The sequence below is a fragment of the Cygnus olor genome, chromosome 2 (genome assembly GCF_009769625.2).
Source record: "Cygnus olor isolate bCygOlo1 chromosome 2, bCygOlo1.pri.v2, whole genome shotgun sequence".
In the NCBI taxonomy this organism is placed as follows: domain Eukaryota; kingdom Metazoa; phylum Chordata; class Aves; order Anseriformes; family Anatidae; genus Cygnus; species Cygnus olor.
The window spans coordinates 384,835-408,673 of NC_049170.1; the positions used below are offsets into that span (position 1 = coordinate 384,835).

General features: G+C 56.8%; 1 protein-coding gene and 1 long non-coding RNA gene across 3 annotated transcripts in view; one reads left to right on the plus strand and one right to left on the minus strand.

Annotated features, from left to right (window-relative positions):
* Positions 1 to 23,839, minus strand: part of AGAP3 (ArfGAP with GTPase domain, ankyrin repeat and PH domain 3) — a 141,726-nt gene that overhangs the window by 117,539 nt on the left and 348 nt on the right. The gene's annotated exons all lie outside the window — the stretch shown is intronic.
* On the plus strand, positions 375 to 9,174 carry LOC121066028. The gene is made up of 2 exons (XR_005817468.1): positions 375 to 7,193; positions 7,890 to 9,174. It is a non-coding gene; the product is annotated as an uncharacterized LOC121066028 (long non-coding RNA).

Below are 23,839 nucleotides of genomic sequence, written 5' to 3' on the forward strand. Positions count from 1 at the left end.
TCTCCAGGCTGAACAACCCCAACTCCCTCGGCCTCTCCTCACAGCTGAGCTGCTCCAGCCTCCGAGCATCCTCGTGCCCTCCCCTGGGCTCGCTCCAGCAGCTCCACGTCCCGGTGCTGGGGGCCCCACCACGAAGGCAGCGCCCAGGTGGGGTCTCACGAGAGCGGAGCACAGGGGGACAATCCCCTCCCTCGCCCTGCTGGCCGTGCTGCTGCTGCTGCGGCCCAGGGCACGGCTGGTTTCTGGGCTGCAAGCACCCAGCGCTGCCTCGTGTCGAGCTTCTCGTCCACCGGCACCCCAGGTCCTTCTCCTCAGGGCTGCTCTCCATCCATTCCCCACCCAGACGGGATCTGGGCTTGGGATTGCCCCAGCCCAGCTGCAGGACCTTGCCCTTGGCCTTGTTGAGCCCCACGAGGTTGGCCCAGGCCCACCTCTCAGCCTGCCCGGGTCCCTCTGGGTGGCATCCCGTCCCTCCGGGGTGTCAGCTGCACCACCCAGCTCGGTGTCATCGGCAAACTTGCTGAGGGTGCCTCAGTTTCGCTGTCCGTGTCACTGATAAAGATGTTAAATAGTACCAGTCCCACTACTGACCCCTGAGGAACACCACTGGTCACTGATCTCCACCTGGACGTCGAGGCATTGACCACAACTCTTTGAGTGTGACAACCCAGCCAATTCCTTACCCACCGAGTGCCCCATCCATCAAATACAAGTCTCTCCAATTTTGAGGATATCCTAACTTGGGCGTTTGCTGCCTGACATTGCTCAAGGACACATCACAGTACGATCAGAGCATCAGGATGCCATCTCTCAAGAGCACCGGGCAGATACAGTGATGGTTCACGCTTCCACCCGATCTCTTCATATATCTTCTGGTGTACCTTGTTTCCTTTCTGTGCTGGGGACAAGGTGGGAACGAGCAGCACTGAGTCACTGAGGATGGAGATACTGGGGAGCGAGCGCAGCCACAGCCCCACGAGCAAAACACCTCCGCCGGCACGGGGCAGGTCTCAGAGGGCACAAGGATGCTCAGGGCAGGGGTGCTCGCCCTGGAGGAGAAGCTGAGGGAACACGGCTCAGCCCAAACGAGAGCTGGGTTCTGGGGAGCTGAACGCAGCCCCCAGCACCCGCTGTGGGTCATCAGGGTGGATGGAGCCCCGAGCAATCACGTCTGGCCTCGCAACCAGCCCTGCTCTGAGCAGGCAGCTGGACAGGCACCACACCAAACCACAGGGGGCTGCCCGACGGCCACAGCGAGCAGTGCTTCGAGGGCTGCATCCCCTCCACTCCCTGCCTCTGCCCGTGGCCACCCCACAGCTTCCCAGCACTACACACAACGCAAGTGTGCACACTGGCCCTGTGCTGCCTGGAAAGCTTCCTACAGAACTCAGGAGCTACATAAATTGGTGCTGAAGCACTCAGGAAAGGTAAGACTGGATCCTCAGGCTCGTAACCTCCCTTCCCCTGTACCGAAGTAGTCAGAGCAAGCACACGCAATTGCAACATTTGCTCCATCTTTAAATGTCTTTTACGTCCAAGATCTCCCCGGCCAAACCACAAATCCTCGCTGAGCCAGCGAGCTGCACTGCGGGCCCCGGTGCCGGCAGGGCAACGCCTAGAGCAGGGAGCGGTTTGTGCAGGCGCCGCGTGCCAGCCCCGCTCAGCCCCCGTGCGCTTCGTGCCGCCAGGCGCCGGGCAGCGGCTGCGCAGCAGGCACAGCAGGGCACAGCAGGGCACAGCGTGCCAGCTCAGGCAGCTGTATGGGGCCCGGCCGCCCTCCTGGGGAAAAGGAGGCAGCTGCGCAGCTCTTCACAAGGGGAAAATCCCAGGCCTCGGAAAGGAGCCACGGCGGCACCTCCCCGGCTGTGCTCCGGCCCGCAGCAGGAGCGGCCGCACGTCCCGCGGCACGCTGCAGCGAAGAGCAGCAAACAGGAAACACCGGCCCCGGACCCGCGGGGAACAACCAGCTGGCTGAAAGCTTCGGATGCAGAATGCATTAAATCAGGCTCAGATAAAGGACGGCGGCGCACAGAGCAGCCGCTGCCCGGCTGGGGGGGCAGAGGAGCACACCCTGGCTCTGCGGCAGCACCAGAGCACGCTACCCGCAGCTCGGGGAGAGGAAAGCACTAGAACAACTACCGGGCAGGCAGGCGAGCACTAAAAGAAGGAAAAAAAAAATAAAAAATCAGAGCGGCTCCAAGGCATTAGTCAGGATAGTGAAAACAAAGACAGAGCATTGTGAAAGGACCTTAAAACGCTGAGCAACCAGGTGACAGAACGGTAGGTGAAATCCGGCAAAGATCAGCGTAAAGTGGCGTACCTGGAGAAAAATAATTCTCATTTCTCATACACAAGAACAAGCTCCAACCTCTTGTTAGCACTTAGGAATGAAATCTTGAGGTCATCCTACGTAACTATGAAAGCATCAGTTTGCTGTTCAGCAGCGATCAAAAAGCAAACAGAGTATTAGCAATTACTAAGAAAAGAATAGAGAACAAAACAGGGAACATTGTGAAGCTCCCATACAGATCCAGGGTGTGCCTGCAGCTTGAATACTGTGTACCACCCTCATGTCAGCCCTCACCTTCCCTGTCTGTTTTGACCCAGATCTCAAAAAAAGATATGAGAGAACTAGAAAAGGTACCGAGAAGGGCAGGAGATGATCAAAAGGATGGCACAGCTTCTGCGCAAGGAGCTTGAACAAGAAGATGATGGGGGGGCGAACGAAGTCTATGATGCCGGGAGAAGAAAGCAGAAGGCCAAAAGGGAACAATTTGTTCACTGTTTCTTCCAAACACAATCTAGGGGACATCAAATCCATCAGGAGGCAGCTTCCAAACAGAACGGGACCTCTTTGTATAAGGCATCGCTAAACCGCGAAATGGCTTGTCGAGGGACGAGCCGACATGCAGCCGACACGCATTCAAACCCGAGGAGGCCGATTCAAGGCAGGGAGCCCGGTTCAAGGCCTCCGAAATCCTGGGGAGCTGCTTTGGGCCAGGAAGGCCGTGCCTAACCGACGGCTCCCCCCGGGTGCCCACAGCCCCGGGGCTTCACGCCTGCCTCTTGGAGCGCCCGGCAGAGAGCGGCGGCGGGACGGGGCGCGCCTCGCCCTGCACGGAGCTGCTGGCAGGACCCGCGTGTTGGGCTGTCAGATACTCGTCACTTGGGCTGTCAGATACTCGTCACAGCAACCGACCATCAGGGCCTCAGCACTTCGCCAAACTAACTATTCAAGCTGAATTTTTCCATGCTTGCTCTCTGCACCAGGCCGGTATTTTTAGAAGTTTCAGCAAAAGCAGTTCAGACGTTTCCAAAAATGAGGTTAGGAAAGAATCAGGTAGCTTTGCCAAAGTTGTACATTTTTCCATCTTTTACTCAGTAATTTGAAGAGCAAATCGACCTCTGCAGCGCAGAGCTGGAACCAAGCGGTTGGCACGGGGTCATCCTCGGTTCAGAGACGACGTCTGCTGTCCGTGTGCGCACCCAAGGCTGGAGGGGACTCGGCCCCTTTGCAGGGTGCTGCTCACACTTCTCGGTTCCTGCTGCTGGGATGCAGAAAAGACCCCTGCTCTCACGTCCAACTGGAGAGGCAACACAGCTCTCAGCCTTCCTGCGTTCACAGCTCCAGCCGCAGCAGCACCGCCTGCTCAGCCTCCGGCTGGGGGGCGCCGAGACACAGGCTACAGAGCAGCTTCAATCTCTATCTGCTAAATGGCTTCCTCGCTGACAGCTTCAAAAAAATAATTAAACAGAAATACAAAAGCACTTTTGATTTTAGCACTTCTTGATTTTTGAGTGCCTGATTTATAACTTTATCGCTGCTGCCTACGTTTATTTTAATGCAATCAGTTGCTACGTACGCAGTAAAGCTTTTCAGCTGAAATCGAGGACTTCTATTGAATCCTGTGTATTGTCACTGACAACAGACTATAAAGACAGCAGAAATCGTCTCTCTGCCACTTAATTGCACTTCCTGCACAGCACAGGTTAGAAAAACCCAGTCAATAAATTCAGTATCAAAATTATCTCTTGTAACAGAGCTAGAGCAGGTACTTTTTCTGCAAAGAAACACCAGGCTTTGGTTTGAGGCCTTGCAAGTATTTGCTACCTCTCTAGCAAAGTTGCTCCAACGGTTAGATACTCTCCCTGAGAAAAATACAATTTTAAAGCTGAATCCATGTAGCTATGAGCTCTGCCCACAAGGTCACACTCTGCCTTCAGCTTCTAAATTCAACGGATTTGTTTAGATAAGATTTGTGCTATATTACTACTGGTTTCCCCAGGCTTTAAATTTTTCTGTGGTTCTTTTTGTAACCGTTCACATTTTAAAATAACGTCAAAATAATTACAGACATTAAAACTACACAGAGTACCTGGTGATGGTCTTGTCAAACCCATAAAAGAAGTTTACTCTCCCTTCCCCACTTGTGCGATAAGCTCCAGCTCATTTAAAAGCCTGTTTAGCAGGGTCCCACAGGGTTTCTCCCAGACTAACGACTGGGATCTTGCACAATCCACACACGGCCAAACTCAAATGCAGCTGCTGTTTGACTATAAGTGATCTATCATTTTACGCAATGCCCAGGATGAGCTGGAAGCTAGAAGTATTCGTTTAGCAGCTTTCTTACATCGCATGATGCATATAACATTGTGCAGCTTTAAAAATGCTGTGGCTTACAAGAAAGCCAGTAAAGGTACAAATACGCACAAACTACTTGGGGCACAGAGTTTACACAGAAGCTGCACTTCCTACGTCCGTGTGTGATGTCTCGGTGCCCGAGAGGAGCAAGCCCCAGGAAGGGACCCCTCGCCCTGACCTCCCACCAAGGCGTGGTTTTCCAACGTCAGCAGGATGCTGTGGCTTCGGCTGCAGCCCCGGCAGCGGAGCTCTCTCCAGAGAGCAAACAGCCCAGCAGACTCCCTGCGACCTGCGTTCCATGGGGCCGAATCCAACTTCACCTTTGGGAGAGCAAACCAGCTGCGAGATCTCCTCCACACCAGCCCAAGGCATTACCCGAGACACGGGAGGAGAAGCGTCGAGGCCCGAGGCCGAAGGCGCCAGCCCTGCAAGCCACCCGAGAGCGCATCGCTCCGGGGCTGCCAGCCTCGGGGGGCAGCCTCGCGGGGAGCTGCGCTGCTCAGAGCCACCAGCCCACAGCAGCGCCCTGCTCGGGGGCGGTCATGCACGGAGCGGGTCCCACCACACCTCTCCTCCTCCTCCTTTCCAGCTGAACTCAAAGCCATCTGCGTTTAGGTATCTACGGCTGATCTAGTCACCCTCTGCTCTCCTGCAGCCGATGGGGACGAGTAAGCGCTTTTAGCGCACATCCAGCCTACTTTGCCCTCCTACTTCAGGCCGAGGCTGAGTGCGGAGGCAGCCTGGGGAAGCAGCTCGGCAGTGCCGCCCCCAGCGCCGCCCCGACCCCGCTCTGCCCATGGGGTGCGAGCTCCGCACCGCTCCGGGCACCTGGCGGAGTCCTTCTGGACGCGGCAGGGCTCCCCGACCACCCTTCCCACCCGAGGTACCCGTACCGCTGCCTAAGGGCTGGCCTGTGCCTCCCCTCGCGGTCCAAGCAAGCAGGACACGCTGCACCTCAGAGGAGCAGTCGTGGAAACGAGGTGCAGGCGGGGGCCTGCGGTTCCAGAGGACTGAATGAAGCGCTCCCATCCCCAGGCTCACGTCTTAATCACAAGATCGTTCCATTTCCATGGAAACAGCAGAATTAGAGACTTCGGTTTAATGACAATTACCAACGTCGGGCACGTAACTGCTAAACCTGACAGCGCTCCCGCCCGGAGCACGGGGCCGGAGGGCAGCAGCACCGCGGTGCCGCAGGCCTGGACAGCACGGACAGCCCGTCGGCAGCTGTGCTGCTCAGCCACGCCAGTCCGCCTGCCAGGAGCTTACCCTGCTCCTTCATACACGAAGATGGAAGTTCCTGACTGACGGTGGCTGAATCCGGTGTTTGCTTGTAAACCAGTAGCCAATCTTGGATGATTTATAGAAATTGTGCTGAGCAAGGCTTCGCTGCTGCTTCGGCTTCGGCTGTAGGAAAAGGCCTCCTGTACTTGTGAGTCACTCAGCAAGTTACCGGATGGCTTCAGGCGCTAATATAAATATCAGCCAGCACAAAAATGTCTTTCACCTGACACAGCAAAGCGCTGCGATTGTTATGGTCAACAGAAAGAACAACGAGTGGTTTAGAGCCAAGGCACTAATTACTATCGCTACCAGAGGGTTACCCTGTCCAACCCTATTGTCGTCACTCCATCTTGCAGCCACATGTCCTTCTTGAAAACAAAGCTGAGAACAACCCAGGCGGTAACACAAGCCTTCTAAGGCAAATACCTTGGGTTTGCAAAACACTTGCAACGTAAGCTGTGGGGCTGGCAGCATCGCAGAGGCTATTGCGCTGGACTAGGGCGCTCTCAGAAGAGCTACCTGTCCCCTGGAAGCACTCATAACACAGCGCTTGGCTCAGGCATCTCCCACGACAGAGGAGAAGAGCTGTGCCTCTGCCTCCCGCCCAGCCAGGGGCCCAAGGAGAGGGGTCACCGCACAGAAAGCCCCTCTTGGTGTTCCGACGCCTTGGCACTGCGGTGGCCAGCACGGAGACATGCTCGCAGGCACAGCGAGGTGGCAGAAGGCTTGCACTGCGGCACTTTCCCTCCCCTTGGCCGCTACGCCCTAGCCCCAGGGCCGAAATTGCAGTCAGCCGAGCTCTGATTACATGTCACCACAAAGAGCAGGCAGACAGTGGGTAACAAATGCTAATGGTGAGCACCATTTGCCACTAGGACTAAATTTAGCATGCTATCTGCTGCCCTGCCCATGCCTGGAAGGCACAGGGAACCTGGCTAGGAGCCAGACTCCTGCCGTTATAACCACATTCCTTAAGCCCTTCCTGCTGGGCCAGGACAGCAATACCCCGATCTCGAGCAGAGCGGCTTCTCACCCTGCCCTGCGACAGAGCACGGAGCCGGAGAACACAGAAGGCATTTTCTACAGCAGCGCCTGTGGGACGCCGCGAAGCCAGCCGGCGAGAGCCCGCGTGGAGCCCCCTCTGCCCTCGTGCTGAGAAAGCGCCGTGGCTAAAAAACAGCATTTACAGCTGACCTACCCCAAAAGCCGGGCATGCCTGCGGCCAGACCCTCCTTCAGCATTCTGTAGGCACCTCCCCAGGGCACAGGTACGCATGCCTTCGGCGCGAGGCTACCCGCAGAGATGGGTACGGGCAGGGGAGAGCCCTTCAGACGCCAGGCCTGTGCCTGCTGCTCCACACGCCGAGCCTCGAGCACCCCGAACGCTGTGGCCAGGCGCGCTCCTCATGCTGTGCAGGAGGCCTGCCCTGCTTCGCGGAGCTGTGGCACTGACGTGGGGCAGACACGCCACCGGGGCGCTCACCCGGACCAGACCCACCCCACGGGTTCCCTCCACGCCCACGCTGCCTCCCTCACCCCACGGACCGAGCAGCTCCTCACGCCCTCCCGTCCCCACGGGGCTGTCGCGCAGCCCGGCCGGGGCTGCCCCGCTCGCAGGGCCGGCAGCGGGAGCTGCCGTGGTTCATCCCGGCAGCCGTGAGTCAGGCTCAGGCAGCGAGGCTGTGGGAGGCTGCGGGCTGAGTCACCGAGCCCGGCGGTGAGTCACAGCAGGCAACGGAGCCCCCGGGGATGGACGGTGCTGCCGGAGCAGCCCCACTGCTGGCGGCTCCCCGGGGACCTGGGCAGCCAAGCGGACCCAGGGGGGACGTGGCAGGAGGTCCCCACGCCGCCGCCGGCACTTTGGGGACAGCCAACGGCAGGCGCCAGGCCGGCCTCCGCGCCAGGCGCCTCCTACCTAAGGATTAAAATAAACCGAAATCTCATTAACCACACGTTTATTTTAGTGTGCCACCTAAATCCAGCACCCTCCACTGGGGTTTGGGACTGGCAGAATGAGCTCAAGGAGAAGAGGGGGACACGGGGCTGCGGTGAGCACTGCGGGGTCGGTGCTCCAGCCGGGCCCCTGGGATGCACTGGGCACAGGGCACCCGAGACAACCGGGAGAGGAGCGAAATGGGCCCGTGGTTTCGTAAGGGAAGAGATGGCAGCAGTGGGAAGGACTTCAGCCATTGACGTGGCCCGTTACTGCAGTCTCCGCCGAAACACAGAGGAGAAAGCAGGGTGGTCACAGCCCGTTCCTGCACCTCAACACCGGCTGTGGACAGCACAGCAGGTCCTTTCCCATTTAACCCAGCACCAAGAGACCAGAAGAAGGCAACTTGTACGACAGCTTTCTAACGCCTGGTAGGCACTTCCCAGTTGTCAGGCTGTAACTCAGAACGGACACAGACACCAAAACCAGCCCACAAGCAGGAGCTCCAGCTGGCACAAAGGAGGCTCCCCCTGCCCCCCAGCAGCACGTCCGTGCTGGGCGGGTGCCGGAGCCCTGGCCCGGGCTGCCCCGAGAGGGGCTGGGGGCTGCTCCCTGCACAGCTCCAGCAGCGCCTGCCCGTGGGGCTGGGCACCAGCTCTGGGGGCTGCTGGAGCACGGCTGGGACCACAGCGACCCAGGGGGGGCCTCCAGCCCCAACCATGCTGGGATTCTGCAGCTCGAATGGTAATTCACAGCAGCAAACTCCGAACCCACGTGGATCTTTGCCTGCGCTGCCAAGTCCCAGCAAACCCAGCTGGGCTCTCTTCAAACCATGCGGCCAAACAGGAGGAGCAGGAGCTGCTGCACGGCTCCGCAGGCACCCTGCCCTGGGGAACACACTCGACCGGACACAGAATAAACATCAACCGACTCTGCCTGCTAGCCTGAGGTATGGCAACACCCGTGTGGAGTGCACTGTGATGGATGAAGACGAAAAGGCCACTGGACTGGAAATCAGTGGATGCTTACAGATCCGTGCTCACGCTGCTGCAGCCTCAATCAATAACAGCTCAGCAGCGACGTGTGCACCTACTGCAGCATGCAAGCTCACATGCCTCCCTGTTCATCGCTGGAAAATGAAAATGCTTGTGTGAGGGGAAAAAAAAAAACTTACATAAAGAAAATAGGGTTTTCCATTCTGGGTTTGGGGGGTGGCGTGCTTGTTTGTTTGCTTGTTTTTAATTGTCATGATAATGCATCATGGTAAAGACCAATAGTCTACAGAAAAAAATAAAGAAAACAATTTGGCTGAAGACCTAACCTAGCTTAGAGGCTAGTAACACACAAATACAAAAAAAAAAAAAGGTAAGAAAGGAGAAAAGAAGAGGAGGAAACAGATGGCAATATGATCTTGAGTACAGGAAGTATAAAAATTGGTATAGGAAGCTGAAAACTTTGGTGAAAAAAAAGTCTTTGACAATGCTAAGTACAACAGGAAGCAGCTTTGCAAACTATAGTACCACTGCGCAGATCCTACAGGACGGATACAGTAAAAAATAACTGCAGCAGATACCAGAGAGCAGATCTGGTCCGCAAGTACTTGCACTGGTATCATTAAAAAGCAGAATGACATATTCATAACATACAAAGACAAATGCAAAAGTTCAAAGCCATTAGCAAAATATACACACATATATATATAAAGAACAACGTTTAAACAACAGAACTTTAAAAGACGTGAACAACTTGTAATGGTTTTAGAAGAGAGAGTTCACAGAAGAGAACTCTTTCCTGCTCATGCTGATTTTTAATAAATTTGGAAATTTTAATAAATTTGGAAATATATGAAATAAATTTTAATAAATTTGGAAATACTGAAGATATTCAGGACTGGCTGAAACAGAATGAAGTTACCTTAGTATACAGAAAAGAATGCACAGACTTCCCCAAGTAACTATATGCTATTTGGCTTGAAATCGACCTCCTATAAAGCAAGGGGGAGGATTACACGGAACTGACACTTTTAAACAAAAATTCAAGTTATAGATATGATTTCACTCTCAAAGGTGTCGAATGTAGCTGATAAGGCAACTCTGTCTAAATTTTCATGAAGGCATGACTTACAGCCATATGATATTCCTATTACAAATCATCACTCAAAGTCATTGATGTTAAACGCAGTAAGAACTGGCTAACCAACCGACCCCAGAACACGCACATACAGAGCCTTCCCGCTAACAGGTAAGAGGATATCTCAGGAGGCTCTGGAGGAATCCCAGTGACCAGGGGAAGCTCCAGACAACTGGGAAAAACCAACACCATGGCCATCTCGAGGGCGCACGAGCTGGCAAAGGGAAGAAGCGTCAGGACAGCCTGCTTCAGGGGTCCCCGCAAGGACACCGGAGCACATCCTCTTGGAAGCCACCCCCAAGGACACAGGGACCAAACGGGAAATCGGGAGCAGCCCGCAGGGATTTGCCAGAGGCAAACCACCCACGGTCAGCACGACCGCCTCGTGCAGGGGCTGCGCTGAGGAACCGCGGGCGGGACAGCCAGCTGCGGGGAGCGATCAGCGCCCAGCACCCAGCCCACGCTCAGCACCGGGCTGTCACCGTCCCACACCTCCATCGGCCACCCAGGCGCTGACAGGGAGCCCCCGCAGACCTGCGAGCCGCGCTCACGCCGGAGGGTGCAGGGGGCTCTAACACCAGTACCTGGAGCAACGCGAGGCCTGGCAATGCCAAACCTGATCGAGCTCAACACGGAGGCGCTCCCAGGTCCGCGTTTGGGGCAGAGCGACCCCCGCTTGGGCCGGGAAGCCGCCGGCTGCGAGCCTCCTCCCTCAGGGGGCCGGGATGGCCGAACGCGAGCAGCACGCGCTGCTAACAGGCAGGCTGCGCCCTAGGCCGCGTTGGGAGCACGGCCGCTGGGCCGAGGGAGTGTAACACTTCTCCACTCAACACCAGTGAGGCTGCGCCAGCGTGGGTCTCCCCAGTTCAATGGGAATGCTGAAATACTGGCAAGGGTCCCACAGATGGCTACCAGCGGTTCCACAAGGCCAGAGAGGAGAGGGGCTCCTGCAGCCCAGCAAGGGGCCGATCTAACAGCTGCCCTCAGCTGCCTGAAGGATCATCGGAAGGATGCAGTCAAAGCCTTCGCAGCAAGAGCAGACAGCGTGACAAGGAACAAGAGCCCCACACCACAGCTTTGGACCGTAGAGACAAGGTATTGGAAAAGAAAACCTCACCACTGTGGGAACAGCACCTGCCAGAGACGTGCTGCAGGTAATTTCCCTCCTGCAACGTCCTCCAGATGCAGCCACGGGCAGCCTGGTGATAGCTCGGCTTTGAGTGAGTTGCAGCAACACGTCTATGATACTGTGAACGAACTGAAACCAGACCCAATACTATTCAAGCCTTTCCCTATGCGATGCAATAACCGCAAGTAAGACCATGGTTGAAAAACACCTGGTTGATGCCGTAACTCAGAGAACCATAAGTGCAGAGGACTAGGATGTGGGTGAGTGACCCGAGTTACTCTGCAAGCAGAGTCCACTCAGCTAAAGCACCTTTCTGTACAGCCAGCGCAAGGTATTGTGACCAAGGAGAACCAGCCATCCCATCCCTGTGGGAGGGTTGCTTAAATCCTAGGAGAGGTTCCAAGGCCAGAGCAGATGAGCAGTTCATCATTAGTCCTCAACAGAGTGCTAAAGCTAAAGAGCTAAACGATCCTCAGATAGGACAGTCAATAGAGAAAAGACCTGGATTCACAGTAAGTGTAACCGCAGTTGAGTCAAATAACTGTATTGCCTACAGTCTCATTTTTGTACTTCAAGGACACTGGGTAAGGGAAAAGCCATAAAAATTATCCAAAGGCCACAATAAATGAACTCACAAAGAGACGTTTAAAGAGCATTATGTGATCAACTTTCCAAAAAGAACATAGAGAGAATTGATTATAATGTAAAAGTAAACTTTTCAGGGAAGTATTTTCAGGTAACAAAGTTTTACTCAGTCCCACCTAAAGAAAGAAGTAGTAAATAGAACTTTAAACCAGACAAAGGCAAATTAGAAATTAAATGCTAGCTAACGAATGCTAGGGGAACTAACAGCTGGAACAACCAACCCAAGGACACAGTGGATTAGGTGGCGTTGCAGCGTGAGGATGCGGAACTACTTGGAGGTTTTTCAAGACCAACTAGACAAAGCTCTCATCAGGCTGCTCCAATGGCAATGCTCACCCAGCTTTGCTCAGATGTTGCACTAGAGACCTCCCAAGGTCACTCCCAGCACGAGAGGCTCTGTGGCTCTCCACCTCTACATGTTTCTGAGACCAAGCTGCGTGCGTGTCTGGGGAACGCTTCACCTAAACCACTGCAGCTAAGCAGCAGGGTAATAGTGCAAACGTTACTAGTTCACAGTGCACAGTAATTTCCACAGGACAGACACACCAGTCTCAAACTCTGTGTTTAAAAAACAAACAAACAAACCCCTGACTGAGCTCCACTTTTAGGTATTTTCTCCTCACAAGAAAAATACTCTTCGGCCTCCCCCCTTAGCCTCTCACAACCACGACTTCCTCGTGCCCTTCAATCCCGCTCACCCACTGTCTCGCCGCCACGCCACTCTGCACAATCCTCTCTCCAACAGCCCACCTCGAAGCAAGGACTACTGAGAGCAGAAGGGGGTTGGACGAGTTCTTCCACGCCTGTTTCTGGTGTGCACCAGGCCACGTGCCATTTTTGTGCTCTAATTTTACCCTAGACTTCATTTCCATGTCATGTAGGCTACCAAAACATCCTTCACCAAATCCTCCAAAGAGACCTGTCAGGAGGAGGCAGTGCAGGAAAAGGACTGCCCAGCAAGTTCTTATGGCGTGCTGGAGGAAGGACAGCAACAAACCGGACTCCACCGAGGCAGATGTTACTGAACTCCACAGGCAAGATCTTGATGGAAGCAAATCTTCAAGGAAAAAAAAAAAAAAGATTACAGAAAGCTGGCAGGTCCTCAACGCAATGACGCTAATGGAACAAACAGAAATCATCCCAGTGCAAAGGAATGTAAGTGTGGTAAGAGACCAATTTGGCTAGCTCACATGAGCTCCTTATTGGTCTCAGACACAGGGAAGCGTGCATGAGGAAAGTGGAAATTAGGTCAGATTAATAAGGATAAAGCAGAAAAGAGTGGCATCAGCACCACTGACTGAACTCAAAATAGCTATGCAAAGAGACAACCAGAAACAAACAGGAAAGACAAGGTTCAATTCTTAGGTACATGAGTAAAAAACTGTAGAAGTGTGAAAAAGATTGACTGGCTTCTTGGTAGACAGGAAAAACAACAGAGATGTCACTGGCACTGAGAACATAGTGTTTTATGCCTCTTCGTGTGAATCTTCACTATAAACAGCAGTGTCCAGCAACAAACAGCCAAAGTAATGACTAAGCTATCAAAAAAAAAAAAAAAGCAATGTCAGATTTTGATTAACTTGACCCTGAAATGCTTAATTGTCTGAAGCAACCTCAGATCTGCTCAAGCTGAGAGCTCAAAGCTAATGGGGAAGCAGCTACGCTGAAAACACTAAGTAATAGTGCCTGCCTATAAAAATGAGCAAATCGAGAAGCCAAGATCTCACAAAAAAAATAAAAAATAACAACCTGTAAGTCCCTAGAAGACAAGGCAAGCAATAGTACACGTGGATTTATTAGGAACAAATTGTGTCTACCCAACGTCAGTTCCTTCTGCAGCAGGGCAGCAGACCTCCAGCACAGCAGAGAAGCAGATGTTCAGTACCACACATTAAGTGATGTTTCTGACTGTTTCACGTGGTACTTTCAAAATTAATTTAAGGAAGGATAAACCTATTACAGGCTGAGAACGATACTGATTAGATAACCACACAGAGAATATTTATCAGGATAACCATACAAATTGAAATGAGCATCAACCTGGACTGGCAAGGTTTCTCCTAGGCTCAGCTCTTTTCAATGCTCTTATTAACAAACAAGATCATGAAGAAAGCATGCTTATTAAAATTGCAGGTGACATGAAACTAAGAGGGACTGCAAGGACTGGAATCCTAACTGGCTTTGTCAAATTGGAGAAATTGTCTAAATAGGATTAAACCCCAAAGGGATGCTTGCAAGGGCCTACACTTACGCAGGATTAACCAAGAACGGGAGAGAGCTGCCGGCAGCAGCCTTCCGAAAGGGATCTGGGGCCACACTTGATCGCAGCTCAGCAGGAGCCAGCACAGCCGCACGTGTTCCGGAGAGGACAGCCGCCGGGCGGGCAGCAGCAGCCCTGCCTCGTGCTGTCCGAGCGCTGCCTCCAACCCTGGGTACCCCTGAGGGGACGGGGTCCTGCGGGGAGAGCCCGGGGGGCACGGAGACGAACAGGGGACCGGGAACGGCCACGCGCAAGGACCCGAAGTTATCCAGCCTGGAGAAGAAGGTTCCGCTGCGGTTTTCAGGTACAGAAGATGCTGCTGCAAAGAGGACGGGGACGGTCTGCTCCTCTTGTGCTCGGCAAATGGAAAAGGTTCACTTCAAATGTGCTACGGAAAACGACAGTTAAACACTGGAAGAGATTCCCAGGGAAGGCTTTAGGTACACTGCCACTGACTACCTTTTAAAGGCCAGTTAGACAAACCTTCGTCAGGAAGGACGTACCTTCCCTGTGACCGAAGGAGGCCGTTCCCCACCCACGGGCAGGCGCCGGGCTCCTCCGGACCCTGCCGGCCCCACCTGGAGCACAGCCGGCCTCGACGTCGTGTCCTCTCCGGTCCACAACTTCCACGCTCTTGGTCCTGCTGCGAGCTCTCTGCTGCTTCTTAACAGCCTCAGAACATTGTCCTCACCCTCAGTTTTGCCGTTTCTCCAGTGTCTCGCACAGATCTGCCCTTAGCACCTTCTCTTCTCCCTCTGCACTTCCGGACAGCTTTGTGTGCTCATTTAATATCTCTCAGCTCTGTGTCGATGATTCATAGTTCTGCCTTTCTATTCCTGGACCATCTCCTGTCCAAAATGAAGTCTCAGCTTATTCCCCCCTCCAGCATTTCAAGAGTGCACCCCCCAGGTGAAGTTCCACATGATTAAAGAGAGCTCTAACGAACCCCAGCTTTGCTCCCTCTTCCCCCAAGCCCTCAGGCTCGATGAGCGTGGGCATCACCCCAATCCTGCCTGCCAGGGAAGGACACAACTCAGACACTGTGACGGGGAGCAGAGGCCGTGGACCCAGCTCCTGCTCTCCCGTGTCCTTGTCCCTAAAACCCATCTGGGCTACGCAGGCTGCAGTTCGAGACGCAGCCTCTGCTACCTGGCCTTGCAGCCAAAGACCCCAGGCTTCCATGCTGCATCAATTACAATGGCACCCGTCCCCCCAGAATTGTTTATAACAAATTTGTCGCTCAGCCGCGTTCAGTCGGAAGCTGCTGCTGAGCTGCTTTCCTCACCCCTCTCGCCAGCAGGCCAAGCCTCCCTCCGAACCCCTCCTCCGGGCCCTCCTCTTCTGTCGCATCAGACGCGAGCTGCTCGCCTTCACTCCCGAACTACTCACACGCTACAGCTCCTTCCTTCGCTGCTGCAGAGCTGCCTCTGCTCCCCCCCAAACCAGGACAGCAATCTCCATTTCCCAGTTGCTAAGTTTCAGGCAAACACCTCTCTATTTCCTCCCATTTGTACTTCACGTTTGAAAAGAGGTCTCCGTAAACAAGCTGAAATCTGCTTTATTATCCTCTTTCGAATTGCTCCTTAAAGCTCTCCTGTGCCTCTGTACCCTCCAGAATCATCAAAACCAGCCCAGCTTAGCCACCCGCCACGTTAAGCCCCGCCACGACGCAGCCCGCAGCCGTCCCGCTGTCTGCAGGCCCCCCTCGCTCAGCGGCACCCGTCTCCCATCTCCGAAACCTCCAGAGCTCCGTGCAAGGCTCTCTTTGTTCTGCATTTTCACTGCCTCTACCGCAGGAGGAACCAGATTCAGATTAGGCTCCAAGGTGTGATTGTAATGGGGGAAAATGAAGTAGCAAAGCAGCAGAATCCCACCTGATCGCTGCCAAACAGAAGTGGCACGGTGCCCCCAGCCCCGCAGCACGCCGCCGTGCCAGGACAGCACCACAACCGGCCAGCAGCACCTGGGGGCCGAGGAAGGGGCAAGCACGCGCTAGAGGCTTATCAGAGCAGTTAAAAACCCCTTAATTAGGGACAGGAGTCACCACTGGGCGAACTATCCGAGTGGTCTGAAAAACCACAGCAGGATGCAGGCGAGCAGTAACCACGCTGCAGGGCTCACGTTTCAGGAGCTGACAGCCTGTGCTCTCCGCCGCAGCAAGGCAAGACACCAGCTGAAACACCTGAAGCCAGCGGCTCCCAGCCCTCCAGGGCCACAGCACCGGTGTTAGACCAGGATTCTGGACACGGCAGCCTGCATCCGGTTAGCTAGCAACGGAGCCGCGGTGCTCCTGATGACTGAGTGGATTTCATCACCACACAGATGACAGGGGAAGAGCGAGATATCACACGTAACCTCGGGCAAGAGCTTCCAGAGCGGCTCACGCCCGCCAGAGGCTGCGGCGCTGCGATGCTGCCCCACGGCAGCACGCCTCCAAGGATGGGGGTGAGCGTCCCGGCGAGGCCCCCCCGCGCAGGACCCCTCGGACCCCCATTCTCTTCTCCTTCCTGGCCCGTCCGTCACACCCAGCCTGGGGCGTCCAACACGGGGAGCCAGGCAGCCCCCGCCGCCCACCTCCCACCTCCCAGCGTCACGCAGCAGAACGGGAGCCTGCTGTGGTGAGCAGGAAACCAAAGCTCATCCTCGGTTTCTGGAAACATCAGGTTTTCATTCTGCGGGCAATCTGGTGAGCTCCAGGACTAACGTGTCCCGCGTCCAGCCTGCGTGATGCCACAGCCCTTCCCTCCGTGCGGCATGAGCTGCTCGCTCTGCTCTGTCCTGGGATCTACCTATTGGTAGGAACCTGGAAACAGCAGGGCTCCGTCAGCTTTGGTCGAAACTGGACAACGGGTCTGAAAGGTACTGGGGCAGGAGGAGCAAACAGACACAGAACCCGGCTTAACCATGCCAACCTCCTCCTAGCAGTACAACAGGTTAAAATTCTGGTGATTTTTTAGCCTTCCCGCCTTGGAAGGCTCCTTGCTGAGTGCTCCTCCACCACACTCAGAAATCCACCTGGATACACGCCCCCACACTGCTAGCGAACACCCAGAGCATCGCAAGAGGATGAAGAGAAGAAGGAAGGAAAAAGACACTTTCCATTTTCTTGCAGGGCACTGTAGGCAGAAATAAGCCAGGTGTGATTCGTCCCCTCCACGCAGCTGCTACATGGGAGGCTCTGACCCACAAAGTCCTGGAGGTTGATTTAAAAAAAAAATCAGATGCCAAGTAGGAGGGTGGGATCGTGAAAAGGAAAAGGAATTCTTCCCAGCAAGGGATGCGACAGGAAGCATGATGGTGCTAGCCAAGGCTAAAAGCTCCATCCGTGGGCAAGCTGCTAGTGCAGCTCCTGCACCCCTCCATTTCCAGCAGCTAGGCTCGCGTGTCGGCCTTTCAGCAGAACACTTCTTCCTTCGGAACTCACGGCCACCGCCCCCAGCCTCCTTCACCCACCGCTAACTACGGTTAGGCAGATTAGTCCCCATTAGACACCACGGCAATCTGGTTTGGCTGCCCAGAGAAGCCAGCGGTGCTACCACCAGCCGGGACTCGCCAACGCCTTTACTCCTCACCCCAGCGGAACTCCAGAGGCGCTGAGAGCCCGGGCACTGCCCAAGGCTCGCCGGCCTGCGGACAAGCGCTGCCAGGAGCCCCATCACCCTCCCGGGAAGGGCTGCGAGGTGGCTGCTCGCAGGCCAGTCCGCGAGAACTAACCCCGCCTGAATTTCTCCTGCTGGGGCCTCACCAGGCAGAGCCCGGCCGCCCCAGCTGAGCACAGGAGAAATGCAGAAGCAGCACGGCCAGAAAATGAGCTCTGCTCAGGCACAGATGTGAAGGCGGCTCTTGGGATGGGACCGGCACAGCCATCGCACCCCGAGAGCAGCCCCGGCTGGGGCGCAGAACCGCCTCTGAACAGGGAAAATACTGGGTGAAACCAACTGGAGACAGCCCTTGCTGGCAGAAATGACAGCTATTGGTTCAAGGACAACTGAATGACCCAGGGGAAGAGGGACCCTACAAGGACTAAGAGCCACACAGAAACCCTACCTAGCTCAGGAAGACCCGGTGAGGTCTGTCAAAACACGAAGACAAAGCAGCCTGTAGGCAGGCGCTGGTTCTTACGCTCTTCACTGCGTATTTGATTTGTGCTGCCGTCACGATCAGTACATTTCATCAACAGACCTTCGCTGCAAGCCGCCTGTCTCTCACCAGCTCAAAAATCAGCAGAACTCAGCAAAGTCAGGTCCATTCCTACCCACCCCTGACTACGCTTTGCCACCTCCTCATCCGTGCCCACGCTGGTGCTCCCGCAGTCACACCGTGAGCCCAGGAGGAACTGAAACCTGACCCAGGCAAAGCAAAACGAGAGCGTGGTTTCCAGCAGGGCAGCTCCCTGACCCGGCAGCGTGGACGCGAGTGCCAGCAGAAGGAAGGGAGTCGAGGCTGGGTAAGAGGAGCCACATCACCCCTTACAGCAACCACCACGCGCTGTTGGATTGAAGGAATTGCGAAACTGCAGCCACAGAAGTCTGCTCTGATGCTCCCACATCCAAACCTGGCTCTTCTCCTGCGGCACACCTCCACGTCCGCATCATTTCGTCCAGCCACAGCACCAGAGCTCCTGACCCCTCGGCACCAGAGACCTTCTCTTCCTTCCCCGTGACATCTGCAACTCCATCCTGCTCAGACTTCAGCTACTGAGACCACCCGCCCGTCTTGCTGCTGCTCCCTCATCTCCCTCAGCATCAGGCAAGTTCTTCTTCTGTTCTTCCGCCTCTCCCGCCCGTCCCTGTTTCGGAGCTGTCACTGAGGTGAGAGCAGTCGCACTGCCCATCCGCGCGCAGCACCTGCCAAGCGTCCTCGCAGATGGCTGTGGCCAGGGCACAAAGCCCCATTCAGCGGGCGGGCGCCTCCGTCCAAGCGTGCCAGAGCCGTGCCCGGCTGCTCCCCAGCCCCCAGGGCTCTCCTGCCCCCGGCTCCGGGGCCAGGCCACCACCGGCTCTGCTGGGCGAGGGCGCGCGCTGCGTGCGGTCCCTCTGAAGCTCCCACACGCCCCGTCCAAGCACCCGACACGACGTGCCATCGCAGCGGTCGCCCAGTCTCTCCTCCTTGCACTCCTTCAGCTACCTCTGCTCCAAATGCCCCCCAGAGCACAAGGCCAGGGTGGCCGAAGAGCCCTGGCCCGGTCTGCTGGGGGACTCGGACCTGCTCTGAGCTCCCAGCTCCTGCCCTGCACCCGCCGCCCCAGCAGGACCTGAGCAAGCTCCGTCCCTCCACCGCCACCATTCCTTGTGGTTTCCAAAGCTTTGGGAATTCACAGGCACACACAAACAGGACAATTCTGCAGAGGTCATGGAATTGGCAGGAAAGAGCCGGCTCAGCAGAACACTCTCCTTCCCCAAGGGTGTAATTTACTCCAGGCTGATTCAGCGGCGCGCGGCCACGCCGGTGCGTGGCCCGGCAGCTCGGGGCTCGGAGGAGCGGCAGGGCTCCGGCCAGCTCCAGGAGGCAGCTCCCGCCTCCGTCCTGCGCGCTGCAGATCGGAGCATCAGGAAGCCGCTCCGAAAGACGTTGGAGAAGGATTCTGAACAGAGCTGTAAAACTTCTGCAGGACTGACTAAATGACTAAGTTCAGACAGTTAAATTCATCGGGAAAAAAAGGGACAGGAAAGTGTCTTCATCAACTGGTACCAGTGGCTTTCAGCACACACACACACACAAAAAAATAGTACAAAAGGACTACTTCCTCTCAGAAAAACACACAGAAACCCAGGGTCTCGGAGATGCCCATTGAACAGTAGCTGCTAATTATTCACAGCAAGGTGGCTAATAATGCAGAAAAAACCCTACAGGAACAGGCCCTTACGCTGTAACCTATCCCAAAGACGCACCTTAACCAGGTGCCTTATGTTTATCTGACTGGGAAAAAGCTGAGCCCCGGGTACGAGGGGGTTGGCACGAAGCGACCAGCAGTCCGTTCCGGTTTTCAGCGCGGTGAAACAGCTGGGAACTGGAGCAGCCAACCCCAAAAGTACTTTCTGCCCAGCCAAAGCCAAACGCAGAGCACAGCTAACCCAGCCACTCTGCTACCAGCCCAAGGGCTTTTTTCATCGTGTAACTCTTCCAGAGGGGTAACAGCAGAAAAACGTAGCGGAGAGCTTTCCAAATTATTTCCTCAATTGACGTTGGAGACGGAGAGCTTCTTGCCCCCGCCTCCTGGCCACCAAGCCCTCTCACCACGGCTGACAACCTCCCCCAAGCTTTTCCTGAAGAGCTGAGCCTCCAGAAGGCTGCAAGACGTATACATGGAAGCTAACGCTGGGAAAAAAAGTCCTCGTGGTTTGACAGAAGCTCTCTCCAAGCATCTCAGCTACTTCTCCTCTACTGTCTCCTCCCCCCTCAGCTTCGTAACTTCACGCACGCCGACCACCGCTGCGCAGCCGTCCTGGCGCCCCACCACCGACCTCCTTGCTCCCTGATCCTCGCCGCCTCCTCCCACCTTCCTGCCCCGGCCGGACCCCGCTGCCTCCTGCTGCCAGCTCTCTCACTACAGGCCTGGCTATATTCTGTTCAGAGTAGCACAGTTAGAGGTCACATTTACTGCAAGCAGGGGTTGTACCAACCTCTCTACCAAAGCTGCATATCATTTTGCTTTAAGCATACACAGAAATCTTTTACAGAGCTCCACAGCTTGCAGCGGTCTCCAAAATTTGGCAAAGAAGCCTGGGACGAGGGAGGGAGATGCTTTTTGCTAGCCCCCTGAAAATCTGTCCAAACTTGGCGGTTGGAAAGTACCGAGCACCACCGGGTCTCGCCTGTGATTCAGCCGGCGTTGGGAACGTGCCAGAGCCCGTCGCGCTCCCCAGCCCCGCGCACCCAACAGCCTCCGCTCATACCGCAGCCTCTGCGCCGAAGCTCGAGCTACGAAGAGGAGACGAAAATAAAGCACGATTCCCCCTTCCTCCCACAGCGACGGTCTTAACAACATCTCAGTTTTCGTCCCAGGAGACGCTGCACCAGCAAGCAGCCACCAGCTCCTCCCGCGCTCAATTTTCGCCACTGTCACAAGCTCCAAACTCCCCTCGTTCCTCCTCGGGAAAAGCCTCGCTCCCCCCCGACCAGCAGGGCTACCGGCACTCCCGGCTCCACAGCCGCCTACCGACACGTTCCCGCTACCTCCCTTTGGCAGCGCTGTCTGCAGAAGGAGCCGCAAAGCCACAGTGGTTCTGCACGACATCTCCCGCTAACGCGCTTCCCCCTCCTGCCAGCCGGCATTGCTCGGAAGAGCAGAAGCTGCACCGAAGCCTGCCCAGCCACCCGGGCTGCAGCGCGGGGCGAAACGCACGGGCACGCTGCTGCAGCTGCCGAGTGGGAACTGGCCTACGTCCTTTTCATTTTTAAAAATGAAGGAACTGCCTACAGGAAAGGATCTGTTAAGAGAATACAGACAAGTTTTGCTGCATCCAGCACTCGACACGGGAAGTCGGATTTCAGATTTCACTTGCAACTTAAATAGCACAAGAACAACGGCAGCAACTGCTACGACCACAGAATCTCAACAAGAAAAATAAACACAGACCCCTCCTGCAGCCATGTCTGTATCAAGCCCAGAGCACACGGTTTAGAACGATATCTCATCCCAGGCTGCCAAGATGCTTCGAGAAACGATAACTTATCTGTAGCAAAACCCTTCCAGTGCCTAATTACCCCCACCGTCACCTCGGTCTCTCACATTCAGTAACGTATCGCATTTAACTGCCCAATCGCAGCGTGTGTTCACCGGGATCGCTCTTTAATCCGGTGCCTAACAGGAAAACACAGATGCAGCACGGATAAGGAAACGGCCTGCGGGATTCCTGCTCTGCCAAAACAGAAGCTGGAAAGCAAGGAGCGATGGGGCCGGGAGGGACCAGGAGGCACAGGGTGGTTCCGGGCGCGGGGCAGGCACAGCGCCAGGGGAAGCCCGGCTCTCCCCAGCGCAGCCCTGCGCGATGCGAGCGGCACCGCCACCGCCTGCAGCCCCTTACCCCTCGTTGTGGGGTTAAACACGCCAGCCGCCAGCCGCCTCGGGAAGCACCGGCCCTTCACAGCTGCACGTGAAAGAATTCCGTTTTCACACCTCCCTGCGAGCAGCAGCAGAACGCATGCAAAATGAGTGAAGTTGCTAAGAGACGCACCTAAACGGCAGTGTGCTCACCGCCAGCCTACAACTGTTTACATCCTGAAGGACACGGCTCAGGTAGGCAGCAGCAGGTAAGAGCAGAAAGCTGCGAGGGAAGCAGTGAGGTGCTGCAGCACAGAGAGGCCGGGCGGGGGGACACGAGGAGCCCCCGGGGCCGTGCAGAGGGGCCCTCTGCGCAACGCCCGAGCAGCGGCCGGTTTTCACACAGCCACCTTTAGCGTGGGTCGGTGCTGTCCCACGGCACGGGGAACGCAAGCAGCATCAGGCACCGTAATCACGGCCACCGCTCCCACAGGTCTGCCACCGCGACAGGCGCTGGGGGCGGCTGAGAGCCTGCAGGAAGGCAGCAGGAAGGCGGCACGACGGCTCCGGGGCAATGGCCCCGAGGCAGGGCCATCCCGGCCCCCCCAGCTGGGGGCGGCTGCAGCCCCGCACCCTCCCCCTGGGCCCCTGAGCTAATCCCATCCCTCTTCATCTCATTGAATTCCATTAATTCAACGACTTTCTGTGGCAGGAAATCTCACGGAGCAGCCTCAGAAGTGAAGAAGCCCCCTCCTTTTTATTGGTTTTACATTTCCTCCATTCTGATCTCGTGGAACGTCCTTTGTTCTTGCACCACGAGACAGACGAGGCAAATTCTCAGATTTACGTTCCCCCGACCGTTCAATCCTTCAGGCCTCTGCCGCAGTCTGTCTCGCCTTTCTTCCTGCCGAAGCGGCCGCCCGAGGCCTGACGCAGGACGCGGTGGCCTGGCTGAGCGCGGCCCAGGCCCCGCGGCAGCTCCCTGCCCGAACCGACCCCGGGGGCCGCGGCTCTCCGGGACCGTCCGTCCCCGCGTGCCTCCCGCAGCCACGTTTCGAGGTGGGCCGGGGGCAGCGGGCCCGAGCGCAGACAACGAGAAGCACAGCGGGAAGCCAGCAGTGCCAGCCGGGAAAGCAGCCACCATTCCTCGCAGGGACCCAACGGCACACGCAGCACCGGCGCTGCCCTGTTTCTGCCCAGGGGCGAAGCCCTGCCGCAGAGCCGGGAGGTTTCGGGTCACCCTTCGGGTCGGACCGCGACCCCCAGCCTACGGCCAGCCCCGGGCCCCCAGGACACGGCCACGAGCTCCCCTCCGTCCCCTCGCCCCCCGCCCCGGCTCGGTCCCGCCGCCGCAGAGCCCGGGCCCGGCCCGCAGCTGCCTGCGTTTTTAACGGCCCCGGGCTCGGGCCCGGCCGGCCGCGATCGCCGCCCGACGCCGGCAGCCGGGGGCTCCCCCCCGCCCGGAGCGGGGCACCGGGGCCGCCCCCGCCCCGCTCCCCGCCGCCCCCGGCGGAGGCCGCGGCCCCGGGCCGGGGATGGGCGGCGAGGCCCCTCCGCGCCCCGCAGGCCCCGCGCCCGCCCTCCGCCGCAGGCCGCGGCCCCCGCCGCTCCGCCGCCCCCGCGGGCCCGCAGTGCCGGGGGCGGCCGCCGCTGCCGCTGCCTCTGCCGCTGCGGCGGGGCCCGCGGGCGGCCCGGCCCGGCCCGGCGGGCGGCGCGGGGCGGCGGGCAGGGCTCCAGCGGCACGGGGGCGGGCAGCGGGCGAGGCCGCCGCCCCCGGCGGGCACCGGGAGCAGGTGCAGCGGGCGGCGGGGACAAAGGGCGGCGCGGTGCGGG